This window comes from Bos taurus, unplaced genomic scaffold (assembly GCF_002263795.3).
Source record: "Bos taurus isolate L1 Dominette 01449 registration number 42190680 breed Hereford unplaced genomic scaffold, ARS-UCD2.0 Leftover_ScbfJmS_542, whole genome shotgun sequence".
Classification (NCBI taxonomy): Eukaryota; Metazoa; Chordata; class Mammalia; order Artiodactyla; family Bovidae; genus Bos; species Bos taurus.
The window spans coordinates 1,171-8,618 of NW_020191845.1; the positions used below are offsets into that span (position 1 = coordinate 1,171).

The 7,448-nt window shown below is 40.0% G+C and overlaps 1 pseudogene; it reads left to right on the top strand.

Annotated features, from left to right (window-relative positions):
* Window positions 1–835: 835 nt before the first annotated feature.
* On the top strand, window positions 836–6,600 carry LOC112445723 (disintegrin and metalloproteinase domain-containing protein 20-like; annotated as a pseudogene).
* The last annotated feature ends 848 nt before the right edge of the window (window positions 6,601–7,448 follow it).

A 7,448-nucleotide genomic window follows, 5' to 3' on the forward strand; every position in this document is an offset into this window, starting at 1 on the left:
TGACCCTGGGATCGAACCCAAGTCTCCTGCATTGGCAGACGGGTTCTTTACCACTGAGCTTCCTGGGAAGCCCCGTGGGTACTATTAATCCAACTCCAAGGAATTCAAGGCCTTAACAAGCTCTTGTTTATTTTCTGATGCACAAATGATGACTGTTTCCCAAACTCCCTCCTGGCATCAACAGTCTTGCTAATACAAGGGTGGTAAATTAACTGTAAAATGAAGCGGAGAGAAAATAGGAACAACTTATGCCACTACGATGCTAGCATCACCACCCACACTCTACTTTCTTCATCTCGCTCTTCTTTGTAATCTCTTTGTGCCACTTCTTTACTGACAACAGTTCTTGTAATGGATGAGGCACACTTATTTACACATGCGAAATGTCTCTAAGTTATCCTTGACCTTAGAGTGAAAGTCATAGATGGTTACTGAAGCCTCAATCCTTGAACAATGGTTTAAACCAGATCAAACTTATTTCTGGAACTTGAAGCAATTCAACTGTTTCATTATGAGGTTTTGTGCTTAGGAAATAATCTGAGATGCGGGACACAGTATGAATAAAGCACTAAAGTATGAATAAAAAACACTAAACACTTATACTACGGGCAGGGAATACATGGGGTGGGAATAAGGACTATACTCAGGTTTATTCATATTGAGGAGTAATTAGAGGATGATGGACAAGGCAAAGCCAGAATGTGGAAGACCTTTATCCAATTGCCATGGTCTTTAGAACTCAAGGAGCCTTGTTGCTAAGCACTTCAATCTGGAACATAAGGAAGAGATGAAAGGGGAGAGATTTTCATTGTTCTTTGTCATGGATGTTTCCATTTAAATATTTGTTCACAGACCTTGGTGGCACAAAGTATCACAAAGTCATAACTAGAAAATACCATGGTACCATTAATTCTACCTGTGGTAAGTGTTCAAGAATTTAACTGTGAAAGGGAAAAGTGCTAGAATTTGTGCACAGGTGAATTCAGAAACACACATCCTTCAACACAACATGATTCCTTGTGAATTTTTTCAAACTAGAGGGGTGTCTATGACCTAATTATGTCCCATTCTGCTCTATTCCACTTGATTAAGAGTTTTAAAATAGTATAAAAATGCATTTTTGCAATTTGAAAAATACTGAATTGGGCTGTAAATGAAAGGAAGGAGGCTGTGATAATTATGATACTGAGATGACTGAATTTGATGAAGCTGTGGAAAAGATGAAAAAAGGAATCTACGAGATAACATGTAGCAGTCTAGGTTGAAGTGTGTGTGCTAGTATACGGTACTGTACCACATTACTAGTGAAAGTGTTATATTCCCTCGTGAGCAATGTCCCTAGAGTCCCTGACCAGGGACTATATAATGACTATCGTCCTTTTCTCATCCCATGTATTCCCATACATAGAATGTAGAGATGAAAATTACAAGGATTCTCCTCACAATAGATCCCATTTAAGGATTCCATTTAAGGATCTTCCTTCATTATGGAGCCTTGATATTTGTTAAATATGCTCCTCTTCCTACAAGAAAAGTACCCTAATACCCCAGGATCTCAGGTTACTTAAATAGTGAAAAAAAAAAAAAAAATACTCAATCTAAAAAGTTAAGTGCCCCACCAACTCGCTGCAACAATAAAGGACAGAGGTATCAAATTCTGCATTAAATACACAAAACAAAAATTTTGTGGCTTTATGGTTTTAAAGTACCATCCTTTCAATTCAATTAATAACTACTTGTGGAGATAAAACAGTAGATCGCTAAGCTGAGGGTCCTAGGTGCTGAAGAGAAAAATTTAGAAAACTGCATGTTAAGAACAAATTACTATATCCAGGCAGAAAAGAAAATTTAGAAAACTAGCAAGTTAAACAATATCACTATATGCAGGCAAAAAAGCTTCAAATGTATTAAAAACAAAGTGTTGAAGAAAGTATCAGTTTCATTATTTCATCATTTTGACCGAAGTATCAGGCATCTCAAGGCTTCCCAGGTGGCTCAGGGGTAAAGAATCCACCTACTAATGCAGGAGATGAAAGAGGATACAGGTTCAATCCCTGTTCAGGAAGATGCCCTGGACTAGACAATGGCAACCCACTCCAGTATTCTTGCCTGGGAAATCCCATGGACAGAGAAGCCTGGTGGGCTACAGTCCACAGAATGGCAAAGAGCTGGACATGACTCAGCACACAGCACACACACCAGGTACCTCGTGCCAATTTTAGCCTGCCTTTTACTCATTAATTACCACAAACATACTCTGTAATTTCCTTCCTGAGCAGTTCTACAGTTTTTGTTAAGAGTGTGAAAGCAAGTGAAAAAATCTGCACTAGTTTGGGTTGAGGATTTTAGTCAACAGTGGTTGAATTGACGGGATCTAAAACAAGACTACAATTCAGTTCAGCTCAGTCGCTCAGTCGTGTCCACTCTTGCGACCCCATGAATCCCAGCACGCCAGGCCTCCCTGTTCATCACCATCTCCCAAGTTCACTCAAACTCATGTCATTGAGTCGGTGATGCCATCCAGCCATCTCATCCTCTGTCGTCCCCTTCTCCTCATGCCCCCTATCCCTCCCAGCATCAGAGTCTTTTCCAATGAGTCAACTCTTCACATGAGGTGGCCAAAGTACTGGAGTTTCAGCTTTAGCATCATTCCTTCCAAAGAACTCTCAGGGCTACTCTCCTTTAGAATGGACTGGTTGGATCTCCTTGCAGTCCAAGGGACTCTCAAGAGTCTCTCCAACACCACAGTTCAAAAGCATCAATTCTTTGGCACTCAGCTTTCTTCATATTCCAACTATCTCAACCATACCTGACCACTGGAAAACCAGAGCCTTGACTAGATGGACCTTTGTTGGCAAAGTAATGTCTCTGCTTTTCAATATGCTATCTAGGTTGGTCATAACTTTTCTTTCAAAGAGTATGTGTCTTTTAATTTCATGGCTGCAGTCACCTTCTGCAGTGATTTTGGAGCCCAAAAAAATCAAGTCTGAAAGGTGTACGTCAAGACTGTATATTGTCACCATGCTTATTTAACTTATATGCAGAGTACATCATGAGAAATGCTGGACTAGAAGAAACACAAGCTGGAATCAGGATTGCCAGGAGAAATATCAATAACCTCAGATATGCAGATGGCATCACCCTTATTGTAGAAAGTGAAGAGGAACTATAAATCCTCTTGATGAAAGTGAAAGAGGAGAGTGAAAAAGTGGGCTTAAAGCTCAACATTCAGAAAACGAAGTTCATGGCATCTGGTCCCTTCAATTCATGGGAAATAGATAAGGAAACAGTGGAAACAGTGTCAGACTTTATTTTTGGGGGCTCCAAAATCACTGCAGATGGTGACTGCAGCCATGAAATTAAAAGACGCTTACTCCTTGGAAGAAAAGTTATGACCAACCTAGATAGCATATTGAATATCAGAGACTACAGTAGTAAAACGTAAAATAAAGGGCACTGAAAAGGGGAGATATGATGAAAAGTTATCTTCATCATTTATAAATCTGAGGGGTGAATTTTTATTAGGAGTAAGGTTGTGGTTAACAGTTTCATAATGTGTAGAAGTTAGAGCAGTCAAGGTGATATTAAGATACAGACCATGTCCTTAAGTCAATGTCTAAACATTTTTGAAAATGAGCTATGAAATTAAGCTAGACATGCACTCACTTGGTACCAAGAAGATAAATCAAAATATTGGTGGATAATACATTAGTAAATCAGATGCCCAGTTCTTTGAGGCTTATGTAGGACTGATTTGAGAACTGGTTTAAGAGTAAGAATGTATTGTAAATGGTAGCTTAATGAGGGGCTTTCCTGGTGGTTCAGACAGTAAAGAATTTGCCTGCAATGCGGGAGACCTGGGTTCAATCCCTGGGTTCGAAAGATCCCCTGAAGGGAGAGCCTGGCAACCGACTCCAGTATTCTTGTCTGGAGAATTCCATGGACAGAGGGCCAGGTGGGCTACAGTCCATGGGGTCACAAAGAGTCAGACACAACTAAACGACCAAGCACAGCACAGCTTAGTGAGATGGCTAGCTGTTTAGAGGTCTGGAAGTATGTTTGATCATCAAAGACATTACTAACAAATGTCTAGTCTGTTATGGCACATGTATTTCCATTTCTGAGAATGGAAATCTTCTCTGCTGGGCTACACATTGTCACCTTATCCTTTTTTGATTTAAAGGGTTAGCGGAATTTACTAGGAATAAGAGGCTTTCTGTGAAGAAGTGTGAAGCTCACAGGACGTTGTTCTCTTTTTTATGAAATGAAAAATTCCATAAATGACATGAGAATTGATTCAAGAGGAATAAGCAAGCATTTTTAAATATACAGTATTGAAAGCACTTTTAAAAAATCCTAAATGTGCTGTTTCCCCTAAAACTCTGTTTCAAAATTAGAGCTCTAGACCGCGTTAATAATCTTGACTGTGTGTTCATTTATGTTTCTAAGTGTATACCATTATGTATGAACATTACATGTTTTTAAATGCTTTGGTCAAAGAAGAGGCAGAACATCAGTATTGCCAGCCAGGCATGTTGTCATATTTCATGCTAACAAATATATGATAACACATTTGTATGATGGAGATAACTGTAGATGGTATTTTCATATGGCATATGTATTATCTGTTTTTATTATGAAGTAATACATGTGAGGTTGCACTCGGGAACTGATTACCTAAAGTCCGATAATGTGGAGACTTTGATGTCTTTGCCACTCTAAGACAATATTTTCCTTACTCCAAGCTTTCCTCCTTCAAGGAGCCACTGATTTCCTTTTTACTTCTGAAGGTTATTTTGCATTCAGTACATAACAATTTTCAATTGCTACCCTCCCAGCTACCCTGATTTCCTTCCATTTTTATAAGGGTACAGGTTTTTAAATGCTGTTCTTCTTAACAGTATGATAGAATGTAAATACATTTGAGTAACATCCATCAACAACCCAACATATTCCCCCTCCCACGGCCACCTGGGTCTACCAGTCATTGCATTAGGTAGCATTACAGTAGATCCTCAAAGCTGTGAAAGCTAGCAGTGCTGGACGCCTGCAATTTCATAGATTTAGATGAAGAGAAATGCAGAGGACGTAGGACAAATAATGACTTGTTACATGGAAATACATCATATGGACAATGAGAAAATATAATATCTGCGAATATTTATATCTCTCCTGAGTATTATGATTAAAGAATTCTCACTTGTAAAGTAAAAGGAGGACCTATAGTTTATTATCATAACATCAAATGTGTAACACAAGACTCCTTTATCAGAAGATGATATTCATTCACCTTTCCAGTAAGACTCTTTTGTGTTATATATTGTGGAAATGTTTTGCACATATTAATAGACATAAAGAACTGTTATCACGAATCACTATGTGCCCTTCCTCTAGATTCAACAAGTGTCATCGTAGGCCAAGTCACCATTCGTGTTGTACTCACACAGTCTCACTCTGCCTCACCATTACTTAAGAGCCCGTCAGACATGTCTTAAGCCAAACTCTCATTCATCCTAACCTGTACCCTTCCTTTTCCTCTATCTTGGTTTGCTCATCACTCCACCCAGTCCCTGTTCTACTTATTTGTTTTCTTTAGTGCTGCTGCTTTGACTGCATGACTTTGCCAGACAACAAACTAAAGGTTAACATTGAATACATCAGCTCAGACGGAGGAGACTGAACACTGATGTATGCTGTCCTGCCCTCTTTTTCCCACCAATGGCTAGATATGATGTCTCCGCGATAGGTGTTGGTGAGTTCCTGGTGTATATGAAGGTTACTCTCCTGCTTGTCTGGCTGAAAGTATTCCTCTTTCCTTCCTGGATGGCCCCAGCTTGGGCACGCCAAAGACTTGGCCCCCCAGAAGTGGTGATTCCCCGGAGGGTAACACCCACTGGCAGAGGCATGAGCTTCAAGGCTGGTTCTCTTACAAACTGCATTTGGGGGCCAGAGACATGTTGTTCATATAAAGGTCAAGAAGAATTTTTTGTCCAAAAACTTCCCGGTGTTCACCTACGCAGACAAGGGTGTTCTCCTGGAAGACCAACCTTTTGTCCAGGATGACTGTTATTACAGTGGTTATGTGGAGGGGACCCAGACTCTCTGGTTTCCCTCAGTAACTGCTTCGGCGGCTTTCAAGGAATGTTACAGACAAATGACATTGTTTATGAAATTGAACCCAAAAGGTTTTCTACTGCATTTGAGCATCTAATATATAAGCTAGACAATAAGGAACAAATTTTTCATACTTTTCGATGTGGGTTAACAGATGAAAAAATAGCAGGACAATTGAAGATTCAGAAAGCATTAATTCCACTTGATGCAAAGTGACTATACAGGCTGGTGGACCACCACTATTTTCTTGAAGTGGCAGTGGTCATAGATTACAGTCGATATCTTCATCATGACGGTAATCTTTCGATGGTGCAGAAAGAAGCATACCTTATTTTAAATGGAGTAAGTGACATGTTTAAACCAATGGATCTTGAGTTACGTTTCAAGGGAATGGAGGTATGGACTAAAAGAAGCCTTATTACAATAGAAAACCATTTAGTTACCTTGAAGAAACTTTTGCAAATGGAAGCGAAAGGGCTTACATAATCGTTTTGCCCCATGATATTGCACATTTTTTCTAAAAAAGAAATTTGGTAAAGCATTTGGCCTAGCTTATGATACACAAGCGTGTATAATTCGTTTTAGCTGTTCATTGAGACTTTCCATGATGAAGGGATTGCTTTTTACTCATATATTTGTGGCTCATGACGTGGGTCATAATTTGGGGTATACATCATTTGATACAAAACATGTCAGTGTGGAGCACCAAGGTGCGTAATGTTTACAAAAGTAGAAGTATCAACTAAATTCAGCAACTGCAGCTATGCTGATTATTGGAACATTGGTCGTAGAAGATCCTGTTTGTACAATACACCAAAGCCACAGACAGTCATCAGGGTTGCCACGCTGTGGAAACAGTGTGGTTGAACCAGGAGAAGAGTGTGACTGTGGATCCTTAGAGACATGTAACACTGATCCCTGTTGTCAGTTAAACTGCACTATGACAGCTGGTGTCAAATGTGCTTTTGGGCTTTGTTGCCATAACTGCATGTTCAGGCCAATCAGGCACCTTGTGTAGGCAGTAGCAAATGAATGTGATCTTTCCAGAGTGGTGCAATGGGACAACCAATCAGTGTCCAGATGATGTGTACGTGCAGAATGGGGCCTCCTGCACAGGCGGTGGGTTACTGCTATGGAAGGAGATGCCAATCAGCGTGATGAACACTGTAGGCAAATCTTTTGGCAAAGAGGCCAAAAATGCAGACATGAATTGCTACAGGGCAATAAATACCCGAGGTGACCGTTTTGGTAACTGTGGTATCACAGAAACCTCATACATAAGATGCAGCATGGCAGACAGCCTGTGTGGGAGGATTCAGTGTGAGAACGTCAAA